The sequence below is a fragment of the Felis catus genome, chromosome A3, assembly GCF_018350175.1.
Source record: "Felis catus isolate Fca126 chromosome A3, F.catus_Fca126_mat1.0, whole genome shotgun sequence".
Taxonomy (NCBI): Eukaryota; Metazoa; Chordata; class Mammalia; order Carnivora; family Felidae; genus Felis; species Felis catus.
In genome coordinates this window covers 125,965,966-125,982,259 of record NC_058370.1, presented here as the reverse complement: position 1 = coordinate 125,982,259, position 16,294 = coordinate 125,965,966, and the positions used below count along the sequence as shown (strand labels likewise).

Below are 16,294 nucleotides of genomic sequence, written 5' to 3'. Positions count from 1 at the left end.
CCAAATTCTTAGGTTTTATGCAGGTGTCAAGCTCCCACCTGGAAAGGGATAGTTTTTTATATTACACTTAAACTTATTTTAAATAACCGAAGCCCCAAACAACAGTTGTTTAAAAGAATGAAACTCCATTTACAATGTGGTATGTTTACAATGAAAAACCATAACATTCAAGTATTAACATGGTTTGTAGGGAAGGTAATTTTAAAATAAAACAATTTCCAAAAAACAAAAAACAACAAAAACCCCACAAAGTTACAATTATGTAGAATGAGTAAATCTAGAGACTTAATGTACAGCATGATGACTATAGTTAATAACACCACACTGAGTACTGGAAATTTGCTAAAAGAGTAGATTTCATGTCCTTTCCTAACACACACTCATACTCACATGCACACACACCAAATTGCAACCATGTGAATGGATGTGTTAATTGGCTTGATTGTAAGAATTATTTCATCATGTGATTTGATCAGATTTCAAATCATCATGCTTCACATGTTATAAAAATAAAATATAAAAAAGCATGGAAATTAGCTTAGGGCCAGTTTGGGGCCTAACGAAACAAAGCGATGTGGAATAAACAGCTCAGGATCTTCCTTGAGTTGTGTCGGCAAGTTCTGTGCTAATGATTTCATGTAGGTCTCGGGGTGTCCTAGGCTTAAATTTGTCTGTCTAGAAAATGCCTGTCTAGGAAGAGACAGAGCTGGAGGCTTGGAAGCATTTAATTCAAAGTGAAACCAGGTCTGTTTTGTTGGAGATTCGGTAGATCTGGAAATGAAATCTCACAAATTGTTTGTCAAATTGGATTTGTGGGAACAGACTGAAATAGATATTATTCCATTGAAGATATGTCAGATATACATTGATATATTTGAAATTGTATTGGTGTCATTTTAAAGTTTCCTTAAGTATCTTTTTTTTTTTAATTTTAGCATAAGACTATGTTAGAAGAGTAGTCAGAGGGAAGGAGAGGGAAATTTATACCAAATTAAATATAGTCTCTCACCCAGTGGAGAATGTGATTCACCAGGGAGTATAGACATTGCATGGTTCATATAAGGTGGAGGGGGTGGAGCTTGACAATGTTAAACTGGCCTAAAGTTGTACATGATCAACTTCAGGACACGAGGTTAGAATTTGGATGTCAAGGAGGTGATGAGGCCTCATAAAATCCTGCGTCTTAGCTCGGTGGCTTTGGCAGTGAGTCCTTTAGCGTCTGGTGAGAGAATAGATGGAAATAGGTAGGCTGACTTAAATATTCAATCTAGGGAACATAGAAGCAAAGATAAGTTTCTACTGGGCAGGATTTTTCAAACTGCAGGCTGCTACCAACATTAAAAATAAATAAAGAAATAAAGAAGTAAATAAATAAATAAGCCAGAATTTGATAGTATACAAAATATCTGAGTGATATTATACACAGCAAAGAGAAGTATGATTTCATAAAACTTTGGTTTCAGTTTTGAGGGCAGAGTAAAGTACACAGTACCTTTCTTATTGTGAATGCGTGTCCAAAATACTGGAAACAATGCTCTACGGATCTGTGGGAAACAAATTATGGAGGCATTTGAATTTTTTTACATTTATAGGACAATGAAAGATTTCATTATAACATGTTCTTTATTTTATAAAAGCTTTAATTAAACTTTTATCAGTGTTATTAAAAAATTAAATCTTGCCCTAGATAACTGAAAAATATATTTCAAGGAATGAAGAGTTAAAGCAAACAAATACAACAAAACAAACACTACTAGGGCTAAATATTAGACAAGGAAGAGAGCAGCAATAACGTGCTTTATTTGTGATTGTGAATTTATGTGTATATGTTAATGTCTGTGTATGCATTTATAAAACATCAGTTAATCGAAAAGAATAATTATATTACCCTTTACAAATAGCAACCTGTCACCAAATGCAGTGATAGAGAAAATTAAATGGTTTTGTTTGTTGTTTTTTGGCTCTCTGGGTCTCATTGGCTATTTTCTAGGACTGATAATGGGTTAATCAATAGTCTACTTATATTTTCTTCAGAAAATTGAAAAATACATGCTTTTTAGGAGAGAAAACCTCTTATCTTTTAGAGAAGTTATACATAGCTTTGTTAGGCTTACAAAAGCCATGACAGTCATTGGGAAAAAATAAATTACTCTATTAAAATATACAAGGCTACGATTGTTGCTACCAACAACGTTAAGGGTTTTTGTTATAAAACCAAAGCAAATGGATTGAAGTGGTTTAGTGAAAAAAAATTAGTTTCTAAGTGATGGTGGTCATATCTGGAAAGGAGTTTTGGCAATTAGTGAAATGATGCTGATTGTTTTGAAGTCTTGTCTACCCAGTAGATTTCATGAGCATGTTATCATGTCTACTATTCTCAATGCTGATTTAAAAAAATATTCCATTTGTGTAAGCGTGTGCGCTGCCAGCTGGGTAGAATTCCTTTTACAAAGACCCAACTGAATGGATTGGAGAGGACTCTTTATTTATCTATGATTTCAACTCCACCTGTTTACCATTTTCTTGTTAAAAGGAATTAGTGAGTGTTGGGTATGTGGCTATGAAGCAATTGAGCAAATCTCCACTGCAACTATAATACAAATCCATCTTCAATCCCAGAGCAAATTGTTCTCATTTTGGGAGGGGAAAAGGTATTTTCTCAGCTAAAAACAAAAATTAACAAATATTTTGCAGAAGGTGAACTCTAGGGTCCCAACCAAATCCTGAACAAATTAGAGTGAAGCAGAAACAGCTGTGGGGTAAAATGCACATCCTAAGAGTAGGTTCTGGGCTGTCAGGCCAGATTGGTTGGAGCCAGCCCGTCCCAGCTTTACCATTTCTCAGCACCTTGGCAAAGAGTCGGAAATGTGGAAAGAGGAGCACGTGTTTATGAAAAACAACAGGAGCTCTGGGTTCTCTTTGCTTTGGCACCTAAGGGATTCCAAGGTGGTTCCCCACCCCTTGTGTTCCCCTGGGAAACAGCCCATGAAAATGAAGAAGACTTGCTTCTGGGGCAGGAGGATTAATGAATCTGTGACCGAGCTGTGAAAACTCAGCAAGCTTCTCAAAAGAATTGTCATTTTGCAGGTGCTCTCCCCAGACAGGGTGTAGTGTGACAGTCCTGCAGCTTTCACCCTGGAAGGTTATACTTTACATAAAAGTGCATGAAACATTTTCTGTCTTTTATCCAATCATAATTTAAGTCATAATTTAAGTCATAATTTAAGCCAGTCAGATATGGAATGACTGAAGAAGATTGAAATACAATCTTGATCATTTTTCAAATTCCAAATTTTCTTTACTCCACCTAAGACTGTTATGTTTGAGTCCAGGAAAGGTGTCATTTGGTTCCAAGCATCCTAGGATACTTGAGATATGCTAAGAAGTTGTAAAAGGATTTAGTGATCTTCCTCTCTTTCGACTTTATGTGTATTCTTCTTGTTAAATGTGTTGGAGTGTGCCTAGGGAGCCAGGGGAAAAGCACACTTCTTTCTATTCAGGTTCTGAACCAATTAGAAATAAGAACAAAAGGAGTGAAAATTTCAAATCCAAAATATAACCTTTATAATGGATAAGGCAGCTATGGTTTAATATGACTTATTTGTTGAGGCATATGTGCTTTTTAATAGTAGACTAGAATTCGATTTATGGAGCCTGTGCCGTGGTATCACAGGCTTTCTCCAGGGAAACTGTTGTTTGCCATGTGGCCAAGAGCATGTGGTCTCAGTGGAATATAACCCCTCCAACATTATTATGGTATAATTTATCTTTTTATATATAGCTTAGTTTCTATTTGTAATACATGCATATGATAAAAACAAATGAGAAAGGTATAATGGAAAGATAAAGTCTATCTGCCATTTATCTACCCTTCTCCCCCATCCCATACTCCAGATTAGTTTCTGTTTTTACTCTCCTTGATTGTTACTATTATAATTTTAAATAACATACTTCTAATTCTACTTCTCAAATTATCTTTAAACAATATCCATTGATTTTCTTCCGCAAAAGATGAGGAACTTTGCATACTCATAACATCCCCTACCTCTTCTTTTCTCTTCACCTTCCTATTTTTATTGAACATTGTCTTGTTTTTAACATTTTTTGAGGGAGGGAACCTAGTTAAAAGTAAGTTCCCAGAGTTCAAAATGCATTTCACCACTTATTTACTTATTATCTATGCAATCTTGAAAAATATACTTTGCCTGTCAAAACTTCAAATTCTACATGTGTAATTGGGGGTGAAATGGCACCTTCTTCATAAGTAACTGTGGACTAAATTGGTCAATCTATATAAAGCACTTTGCACTGTGCCAAACAGTCAGAAAACACTAAACAAATGTTACATGTGGCTCTTTGACAATTATACATCCTTCGTCAGGAGGTTAATTCTAAAATCTGAAATCTAACAAATAGAATCTGCAATATTATGATTATTTAAATATTCTTGAAGGTAGAGTCAAATGGCATGATTGGATTCTTAGAAAAAGAGATGTAATTTTTGTCACTGAAACTTCATCCTTTAAAAAAGATGCTTCCAAGTGTCACTGTTTAATAGATGTTCTTAATTTCTTTCAGGTTTCCTTATTTCTTCTGGTCATACTAATTTTTTTATACCTTTCAGTTTGAGAAGATACATAGCACTGGTGTTCAGCTTGCAGGTCCCACAGTGTATGTGACCTTATGCAAGTGACTTAGACTTCTATGTATTATTTTTCTTATCATCAGATAGGGGTAATAATAGTATCTTACTCATAGTGTTATTATAAATAATAAATGAAATAATACATGGATAGCACATAGCAAGCCACCCAACACTTTGCTATTTCCCCCCTTGTTTTTAATTTTGAAAGAGTACTTTATTCATTTATTTATTCCTACAAGATATTGGGGCACTTAATGTTCTGTGTGCAAAATTCATTTTTATTTTCTTCTCCTCTCCAAAGTGAGTGCTTGTAAGATTCTAAATTCAAAGTTGTAATTTGGAGTTCTGTTTCCAATTAATGATGGATGGCTTACTGAAGACCAACATTCCCACCAAGAACATCTAGACAAGCTGGGAAAAAAAATACGCCATGTAGGCACTGGAGAGCCAGTATGGCAGCCAGGACTGACTGGCTGGGACAGAACCCAGAAAGAAGTGCATTGAAATTAACCCAAAATTTTGCATTGCTTTCAAGATATGTGCTGTTCTTGGAATGGGGCCAATAGCCTAAAGAGTTGAGAAGGAAGTGGCAGCTAATTGAGCAGAGCATTGGACAACCTTATGGGACTGAAGAGATTAAAAATTAGATTCAAAGTACCAAGGAAATGGGCCCATGGAAAAAGCCTCATACTTCCATTTAGGACCCCAGGAGGGAGTACACACTAGGAGTGAAAGCAAACAAGAAATAGATCATTCCTTATCTCTTCCACCCCCAAAAAGGAATTGAGCTTTGTCAATGTCAGACTGGATTATGGTGATCTGTACCTATTCTAAATGCTTACTAGAGAATAAAAGTCCTTGTTGAAGGAAGATGAGTCAGCCAAATCTCAAATAATTTCTACATTTTTTTTCATTCAGAATGTCTGTGATTAAGTAGAAATAACCAAGCATGTCAGGAAATAAGACCAAATGACCAAAACCAAGAAGAAATACAGACAATAGAATCATACCAACAGATGATCCATTTATTATTTGACATCGACTTTTAAGTGACAATGATTACTGTGTTAAAAGAAAAAAAAAGGTCAAGAATAAGAATTTCCCTAAGGAAATAGGATTTGTAAAATAATGTAAATTCTAGAATTAAAAAGTATATAAAAGAAAATTAAGAACTAAAAATACTTAATTTAATAGTAGATTATTCACAGAAGAATAGAGGATAAATGAACTAAAAGATTACTATCAAATCTCCAAACTCATGCAAAGAAAACAAAACATAAGATAGCTAAAAATGCATTAAAGACATATGGGATATGGTGAAAGATCTGATATATCTACAATTAAATCCCTAGAAGAAAGGGAAAAGGATTCTGATGGACACAAAATTTGAAGTGATACTGGTCAATAATTACCCTAAACTGATGAAAATCATCAAGACACAAAATTCAAGAAAACTTGCCAACCCAAAATTGATTAAATAAATTTAAAAAATATGTATAGCATGGTAAAACTACTGAAAAAAAAAGATAATCTTAAAATCAGCCAGAAAAGAAATATTTTACCTTCAAATGAGCAACAATAAGACTGACAGTTAAATTCTCATCAGAAATCATGATGGAAACCAGGAGATGATGGATTAACATCTTTAAAGTGCCTAAACACAATGACTGAAAATGTATAATCTTGTAGTCAAGTAAATATACTCCAGAAATAAAGCAAAATAAGGGGTAAAACAATCGAAAGGGAATTTGTTGTCAACAGAGCCATGCCAAAAGAAATACTCAGAACACAAATTGTCAGATTATTGACTTAGACCCAAATATAGAAGGAATTACTTCACTCTAGTTCACTGGGTTCCCCTTTCAATGCACAAAGGATATTCAGCATGAATGAGAAATTATCCATTGTTGTTTTAATTTTTAGTACATGAAAATTTTTAGTACAGAATAACCTGACTATACCTAATGACCAATGGAGTCAAGTTTTTTCCTTATTCCATTATTTTTCTCTCTACTGTTTGTAAATGATGCTCTGTATTTGTGCTTTCAGTGGTTACTCTAATTAGGTTTTTATAATAATTAGTAATTGACAAAGTCTAAGTACTTCAAGTAGCTTCTCAGATTTTAATGTATATTCAGATCACCTGAGGATCTTGTTAAACTACAGGCAGCCTGAGGTGGGGCCTGGGATTCTGCATTTCTTACAAAACTCCTGGGTAATACCAATGCTACAGGCATCCGGACCATGCTTTGAGAGCCAAAAGTCTGAAAATACTTACCTTGGCTTACCCCATTTTCAAACTTATATTTTACTGTTGTTCCTTATTTTAATTTCCCCACAAATTAAACATCATTATCTTTATAGTCTCTTTAACTCACAGTTTCTTTGTTTACTACTTCTTCTATCTTATTTTCTTTTTTTAATGTTTTATTTTATTTTTGAGAGAGAGAGACAGAGCATGAGTGGAGGAGGGGCAGAGAGAGAGAGAGGGAGACCCAGAATCCAAAGTAGGCTCCAGGCTCTGAGCTGTCAGCACAGAGCCCGATGCGGGGCTTGAACCCACGAACCATGAGATCACGACCTGAGCCGAAGGTGGACACTTAACCAGCTGAGCCACCCAGGCGCCCCTCTCATTTTATTTCTTTTAGAATTTCTTCAGTGAAGATATGTTGGTGATAACCTCCACATTTCATTATGCAAAAAACTGTATTTTATCCTCCTTGTTTAAAATCTATTGGGGAAAGCACTCCAAGTTATTGCATTGTCTTCTGATTACCATACATACCAATATAAAATGAGTCATCTCTCTAATTGATATTCAGGTGATCTATCCTTTCTTCATACTTACTTTAAGGACTAATTTTCTTTGATGTTCATTGTTTCACTATGATATATCTTTATATGAAGTTATTTTTTATTTATTCTTTTTGGAATATACTAGACTTCTTGGATCTGGGAATTGGTGTTCTTCAATGGGTCTGGAAAATTCTCAAACATAATGTCATTAAAAATTGGCTTATTCTTATTCTTTTTTGTTGTATAATTGTCATTGGACATTTGTTGGCTCTCCATACTCTATGCTCTGGCTCCTAATTTCTCTTTCATATTTTCTACCTCTCTGTCTTTCTGAGTTGCATTTTTAACATTTTAAAATCTGTGTTCTATGGCACTAATTCTTGTCAACTTTAATCTTCTGTTTAACTTATCCATTTAATTTGTAACTTTAATTATAATTTTTCATTTCTAATATTTTGTTTGCACCTTTTAAAATATTCTTACATTTAAAACTATCAATTATCCTTTGTATTTTTTGTGCCTCTCCTTTATCTCTTCAAACAAAGTAAATATGGTTGTTATATATTCTCTGGGAATTACCATATCTGATACATTAAGGAAACTGGTTCTCCAGAATTTAATTCAAGGTGCCTTGTCTCTTCGTGTTTTTTCTTTTTTCCAGTGAGTTGTTCATTTTATTTGGAACTTTATCTGTGGGAATTCTTTGAGGCCTGTGTTGAATTAGTATTCCTCCAGAAATGATGTGTGTTTGCTTCTGCCAGTTTCCTGGGGGCACCATTGACCTAGGACCACTTTAAATTAAATTGTCCATTTGAGATATTTCAGACCTCACAGGTGGCATAAATTTGTATGGCAAACTTGTGAAGGGTCTGTTGTGGTTATAAAATCTCATGGGGTATTTTTCCCCCTCCACTGTTGCCAAGGCAGAGATTGGAAAGTTTTCTTGATCTTCTGTTTTTGGCAGTAGGTTTATTTCTCGTTCAACCTTCTACAAAAGGTATAGTCTATTGGGACTCTAGCTGTATGCAGGGGTCTCCCAATAGATTACCCACTTGGGGGAAGCCCCTCACCATTTTATCCTACCCCCTCAACCCTATGTGGTTTTTATGATGGCATCTCAAGATATCAAGGGGAAAAGAACTCTCTGTGTTCCAGAAGTTGAACAAATTTGTCTTTCTTCCTCTCTTTTCTCCCATGTCTTGTGCTGACGATGTGGGCAGATGAGGGAGGTCAATTATATGTTGAAAGCACTGTGACACTTTCTACCCATTGCATAATCAGATAATACTACTTTGTGCTTCTGTCTCAAGATCATCATGGGAAGACTACAACACAGTGAAATTCATTTCAGTCTGTTCTAGCTAGACTGAAACTGCCAGTAAAATGGGGGGTTGTCTTAAGTTTATTTTGTCACAACCTTCCTGCATAGTTTATACCTTCTTTAAGCTGCTCATTGAATGCCCAATGAGATATTCAACTACTAACATTAATACTAACATTATGACTAATCTGTCTGTTCCAGTGTGAAAATAAATCAACAGAAATCTTGAATTTAGCTAATGATAAGTATTGTTAGATTGATTATTTCTATATTTGGGTGTCTTTGGTTTATTCTGAAGAAATCAAATTCAGTTTCATGACTATGTGTTTGAAAATGTTATTCTTCCCAGAATCAAACCTCCCTCTGATTTCCTAGTCTCAGCCATCTACATGGACAGTAGATGGAATCAAAAGTAGATAATCAAGTGGAAGAGATTTAAGATGTGTGTTTTGAGACTGTTCCCAGACCTGTCCCTGTGGCTGAGACCCACAGATATTGTTCATACCCAAATCATAGTGGGGGAATGATGGAGGCCCTCCTCAGGGCACGAGATGGAGCCCAGTGAAGGGGCTGTGGTCAGTTCCAGTGTGATTCTTCACCACTCCAAGGTCAGACCTGTCAGGCTCTCCATAAGTCATGAGTTAGTCATGCACTTGGGACCTAGGCAGCACTCCAGCCTCCCTCTCTGAGAAGCCCTCTGGCTCAGGCCATCTGTCGCTTTTCTCCAACAGACAATCAATGGGTCTGCTAACTCTTCTCAAGCTTGATTTCAGGCCCCAATGGACGGCGTGAACCCTGTATTGGCCCACCATATTTCCTGAACCTCTCCCCCTTCCTCTATCCTGACATCTTTTACAACTGCCAAATTTCTCAGGATTAGCCTTAAAATAAAGAATTCTAGATGTAAAGAAACAACATTTTGGAGTAATTGTAGATAATGTCTGTGGTGTTACAATTCATGTTATTACAGAGGGAAGGGAGGGAATGAACACTCAAAGACTATTTCTACAATTTTTTTTTTATTGGCTGCCATCTCGAAAATCTCTGATTTATTCACGGTCGCTCTACTAATCTATTTAGTATCCTCAGGGATAATGCTGTTCTCTTCTTTCCAGCCTTCCTGGGAGATGAATCTCTCCCCCCCTCCCCCCTCTCTCCCTCATTTGTATTTCTTGTTGAATCTGGGAAACTTCTTCTTCACTCATTCCAAACCATTGTACCCCATTCTTTTTCACTGCATACTAGTAAAATGAGAAAAGTGTTTCTTCTGGCCATTGAAGTGTTCCAATGGCTTCTTGGACACCAGGCTCCAGTATGGAAATTGATTCCTGGCAGTTTATTTTGAAGGCCCTTAGTCTCTTTGTCACACTTCCTGACCTCCTTCTTTTTATACAAACTCAGTATGATTAAGTGGAATTCGCTAGCATAGATTTCGAGGTCTGTGATCTAGGTTTGGTTTCCTGTTCTGCCATTAATTCAACAGTGTGGCCTCAGTCAGATTCTTTATATATTTATTCATTGTGCTAGTTAGTTTTGTTATCTATAAAATGTGTACATTAGTACCTACCTTGTATAGTGGTTGTGGGAGCATTAAGACTAATCGTCTAAATAAGACCAGTGTCTTACAGATAGGAAGGACCCAGTAAATGCTAACTATTATTATTATTATTATTGTTATTTGTTTATTCACTCAATACATATGAATTGTGTGATTGCAATTGTGGCAATGGTAATACCTCATGATTATAGTAACTCGGAGTTGCCCCAGAGCCCTGGCCAAAACACTCACTGCCCTGAAGAGAAGGTAGATTTCTAATGGAGTCAGATGCCTTCAAGTTCAGATCTAAGTGACCATGAAGCTTCTTTTGTTTAAAATAACCATGACCTCCCCCTCACAACCCTCAGACCCAGTAAGGAATTCCTGTGTAGTTCGTCTCCCTTCCGCACAGCTTGTGAGGCTCTGAGGCCAGTGTGTCTGGGAAAGTTTCAGGCTGGAAGCATCAAGGAGTATTAATGTGCAGATGTAGGATCTGTCAAGAATACGAGCTGTGGTGCAACAAAAACCACCTGCGTGGCTTGTGATGTTTTTGAAACAGAGTGCCGGAAAGAAGGGGCCCAGGGCCAAGAAAGGAAGAGGGAGCTGTGGATTTGTGTGCAGCTCCTAGCACAGGCCTGAGAGCAAGAGGAGGAGGGGCACTGTTGCCTTGCTGCCACCCCCCCACCCCCCCCAGCACTGATGTCCATGTCATGTTTTTATGACTGATGGGCCATGCCACACTGAGGCGTGCTGGATTTATTTCTGTGCACACAGAGAAGGGAACAGGGAAGGTCGGTGTCTCTCTTAATACTCAGATAGTGGGTTATCCCAAGGAGGGACTCCCTCATACCCTTTACAGCAGAACATAATAGGAAGTCTCCAAATAGTAACACAAAACCATCCCATGAGCTGCCAGGACCCAGGCTGCGTGCCCCTCAGGCCTTGGGAGCAGTAAATCTGGAAGGAAAGCAGTTGGCCTCCCAATTAGAATGCGCTAGCGTCTGCAGTCTCCCACTACTCTTCTGAGCTTGCCAAAATCACAGCAAGGATGCTGCCATGCGTTGGGAGCAGAGCCACTGCCAACAGGCAGCCATGTGCCTACCAGGGGCTTTGCTTCTGTGGGCTAGAAACGCACAGCTGACTGATTGGCTGGCTGTCCTCTTTCCCCCGGCTGAGGAGTCTTTGCCAAAGCAGGCCTCATGGCTCTACTGATTGCTTTCCAGAGCCCTGAGTTAAAACTGGATTTTCTGTTCCTAATTTATGCCATGAGAGCCTTGACTACAACTTAATTGGGAGCTCCAGAATGGTGGAGAAACAGCTACTGAGGTACGCAGTGCTGGCAGAAAGCTGGAGTCAAAAACTGCAATCTAAGAGGCTTCAGAAAAGCGATTTGCTGACTGAAGGGAGATCCCAACAAAACCGTTTCCCACCAAGTGGCATAGAAAGAAGTCCAGCGATGTCAGGAGCACGGCCATATTGTGGACGTTATCCAGGCTGAGGGGAACAATTCCCAGACCGGCTTTCCCACCTACAGTGCTATCAACATACACTCACCCGACACTCCCCCACTTCCTTCACATCTCTCCCTGCCTCCGCAAGGCTCTCATAGCCTCCAGTGTTCTGTCTGCAGCAAGGGCAACCCTGCCTGGCTCCCGCATCAGCTGATGAAAACCCACATGGGTGGGAGAGAAGGAGCAGGGTCAGGAGCGAAGACAACACCTGCATGAGGAGAGGAAACTCCAAACCTGTGTCTGGAGTGACGAGCTGAATTTTGCCTGGGAGTGAGAACACTGATGCAGAAATACATTAAAAACATTGTTTTTGTTTGTACCCTCTGAGACAAGCAGTTAGTAAGTGTAGAACTCCTAAAAGGATAGAAAATGCTAATGTGAATAAAACCATTTCTTGGCCTAAGCGGAGTATTTGCTTTTATTAAGAGAGAAAGAACTGAACCTAGGATATTTTTCCTGGAATATGCTAATTTTAAAAGATGACGATTATAAAAAAAATTATTCATATCTTACAACAATTCTTTAAAGTAAGCAGAGTTGATATTCTGCCCATTTTTCAGAGGAAAGAATTGGAATATCCAAGACCAAACATATAGGATCAACAGAGCTAGGTTCTCACCTTAATTTTCTGACTTCAAATCTATTGTTCTTTCCGTTTGAGCTTACTTTTATTTTTATTTAGCTAGGTGCTTAAGTCCAAGATTTTCCTAAGATAAATTTTATTCTTTTTAGTAATCTTACACCCAATGTGGGGCTCAAACTCATGAGCCCAAGATCAAGAGTTGGATGCACTATTGACTGAGCCATCCAGATGCCCCTAAAATGCTTATTTTACACACAAAATATTGCCTGTGTGTGCATGTGTCTGTGTCAGTATGTGGTTTGTGTTTAGGGTACATTAACATGTCTTGGCCGTTGGTCAACTTATGTATAATCAAGAAGACCTCTAGCACCATTTTTTTTACATTTTTTTTTAACGTTTATTTATTTTTTAGACAGAGAGAGACAGAACATTAACAGGGGAGGGTCAGAGAGAGAGGGAGACACAGAATCTGAAAGAGGCTCCAGGCTCTGAGCTGTCAGCACAGAGCCCGACACGGGGCTTGAACTCATGGACCCCGAGATCATGATCTGAGTCGAAGTCGGATGCTTAACCGACTGAGCCACCCAGGGGCCCCTCTAGCACCATTTTTTTTTAAATTTTTTTTCAACGTTTATTTATTTTTGGGACAGAGAGAGACAGAGCATGAACGGGGGAGGGGCAGAGAGAGAGGGAGACACAGAATCGGAAACAGGCTCCAGGCTCTGAGCCATCAGCCCAGAGCCCCACGCGGGGCTCGAACTCATGGACCGCGAGATCGTGACCTGGCTGAAGTCGGATGCTTAACCGACTGCGCCACCCAGGCGCCCCAGTCTAGCACCATTTTTGAGTAAAGAGGCACTTAAATAGATTTGTAGGTATCTAATCTGCTTGAAAGGAAATAGAATTTAAAAACAACATCTGACAGATGCAAGGTGCTATCTCATTGTAGTTTTGGTTTGCATTTCTCTGATGAGCAGTGATATTGAGCATCCTTTTGTGTATCTGTTGGCCATATATATGTCTTCTTTGAGAAAAAATGTCTATTCATGTCTTCTACCCATTTTTAATTGGATTTTCCACTTTTTGGATGTTGATTTGTAGAAGTTCTTTATATATCTTGGATACTAACCATTTATCTGATATGTCATTTGTAAATACCTTCTCCCATTCCATAGGTTGCCATTTAGTTTAAGGTTTTATTTTGATGAAGGGCTAAAATCACCAACACAAGAAACAACACCTGAAAGGCAACACAAGAAAGGTAAACCCTCTTGCACTGTTTGTGGGAAGACAACCTGGTGTAGCCACTCTGGAAAACAGTGTAGAGGTTCCTCAAAAAGTTAAAAATAGAACTACTCTATGATCCAGTAATTGCACTACTAGGTATTTACCTAAAGGATACAAAAATTCTCATTCAAAGGGATACATGCACCCCAATGTTTATTGCAGCATTATCTGTAACAGCCAAATTATGGAAACAGCCCAAGTGTCCATCAACTAATGAGTGATGTGTATATGTATATATATATGTATATGTATATATATGTATATATATGTGTATATGTATATATATGTGTGTGTGTGTGTTTATGTATATATCATATGTAATGAATATATAATGGAATATTACTTAGCCATAAAAAGGAATGGAATCTGGCCATTTGCAATGACATGGATGGAGCTAGAGAGTATTATGCTAAGTGAAATAAGTCAGCAGGAGAAAGAAAAATACCATATGATTTGATTTTACTCATATGTGGAATTTAAGAAACCAAAAAAAACAAAGGAAAAAAAGAGAGAAAGAGACATACCATGAAACAGACTCTTAACTGTAGAGAACAAACTGATGGTTACTGGAGGTAGGTAGGGGGATGGGTGAAATACATGATAGGCATTAAGGAGTGCACTTGTCATGATGATCACCAGGTGTTGTATGGAAGTGTTGAATCACTGTATTGTACACCTGAAAGTAATATTACACTGTATGTTAACTAACTGGAATTAAAAAAAAAAATTAAAGAGTATCTGATTTCCAAACAATATTTCTTTCAGGTATATTTCTATTATTTCAGGAGATGGAGATTAAAAGTTGAAGTAAGAATGGTCTCAGAGATCCCAAATTAGTGTTTTCTGGTACTGTTGCCAGTAGAGTGTCCTGGAATAGCTATTGTATTAAAATGGAGATCCTTGCTTCACACTGAAAAGCCATGCGACCAAAGCTAATGTTAGCTCAACAGGCATTTACTGAAAATCTGCTGAGTATGTTTCAAGCAGCATGTTAAACCTTGGAGTTGTGGAGATGTTTACTTACCCCTTTCTCTGGTTGGTTTCCCTCTGGATCCATTCCATCCAGATGTGTTTCTATGCTATTAACTTCCATTAGTCAGGATAGCTTCAGTTATAGTGAGGTAACAAACAACCCCCATGTCTCAGCTGCATATCATAAGGAAGTTTGTTTTGTCATCACACAAAGTTCACTAAAGATCCAGATGATTCTACAAAAGCCCTCTTTTATATAGTACCTCTATGATCCAGAATGTTCTAATCTTTATCGTATTAATTTGAGATTTCCTCATTTGGAAGCTGGGAAAAAAATCCATTGATATTTCAGGTTTTCTCTTCTATAAGCAGCATACGTCAATTCTTACAGTATCTTGGTCACTGTCACATGACTTCATTTAAATCTGAAGGCTTCCAGGCAGGCATTCTATCTAGGAGCAAGAAGACAAAATGATATCTAGTAAGGTCTATAACACTATATATTTGAAAGCCTGAGTGAGAAGCTATAGACAATCACAAACAGCATATAGTAAAATCCAAATGAAGAGCAAACAGAGCTGGAACAATTTGCAGACTTAGGTGGGCTGAGGTGGTTTGGGAGGCAGAGCTAAGATGGGTCTCGAGACTTGAAGAGGAACTGGAGAGAGAAAGGGGGACCCCTAATAGAAGGCAGGCACAGAGTGGTTCTCAGAGAGAGGAACAAAGCAGGTGAGCTATGCTCAGGCCCATTCCAAGTAAGTGACTCAGCATGCTCTGTGTTTTCAATAGTGCTAAATTATGCAAGCAAAAAAAAAAATGAATTATGCAAACAAATTAAGTTGAAAAGTGAAAATAAGCTAGGTAGTAGCAAAAATCCTATGTGGAGATAGAGCTGTGTAAGATTTTAGTGTACATGGGTTTTCCTGGGACTATCTCGATGCACCATCTCTAGGGCATTGAGGCCTTCTAGAAAAGTGTTCCCAATGAGCCAGGAGGGGTACCAGGTGCTATATCTGTCAGGCTGTTTGGCCCACACTTAGAGACTCTCAGCTTCCTTTCTTTAAAAGTTTTAAGTCAGATTTATTGGAGTATAAATTATATCCAATAAAATCAACCCTTTTCTGAGTAAAGTCCTATAATTTTTAATAAATGCATATAGTCATGTAACTGCCAGCACAATGAAGATAGTAAATATTGCATCACCTGAAAAAGTCACCCCTTACTCTTCTGTAGTCAATGTACTTTGTCTATACCCAGCCTCTGGCTACCAGCACTCTGTTGTATGTTCTTATAGTTTTGCCTTTTCTAGAATATCATATAAATGGAACTATACAGCATGTAGTCTTTTTTGAATGTGGCTTCTTTCATTTAGCATAATGCATTTGTGATTCATCTGCATTGTTGCATCCATCAGTAATTCATTTTGTTTTATTGCTGAATACTATTCCAATCCATGGATGTTCCAGTTTGTTTATCCATTCACCAGTTGAAGGATATTTGGATTGTTTCCAGTTTTTGGCAATTATGAATAAAGCTGCAGTAAAGTTTCCCATCTAGATTTTTATGTGAACATATATTTTCATTCCTCCTGGGTAAATACCTGGGAGTGTGATCGCTAGGTCAAATGGTAAGTGTATGTTTA

At 37.7% G+C, this 16,294-nt stretch overlaps 1 long non-coding RNA gene across 1 annotated transcript in view; it reads right to left on the bottom strand.

Annotated features, from left to right (window-relative positions):
- The window catches only part of LOC109498377, a 48,193-nt gene extending 33,436 nt beyond the window's left edge, over positions 1 to 14,757 (bottom strand). The window contains exons 1-2 of the long non-coding RNA XR_002155179.2: positions 14,705 to 14,757; positions 1,493 to 1,544 (exon numbers count right to left, since the gene is read on the bottom strand). This is a non-coding gene — a long non-coding RNA (uncharacterized LOC109498377). The remainder of the gene's footprint in view (positions 1 to 1,492; positions 1,545 to 14,704) is intronic.
- Positions 14,758 to 16,294: the final 1,537 nt, after the last annotated feature.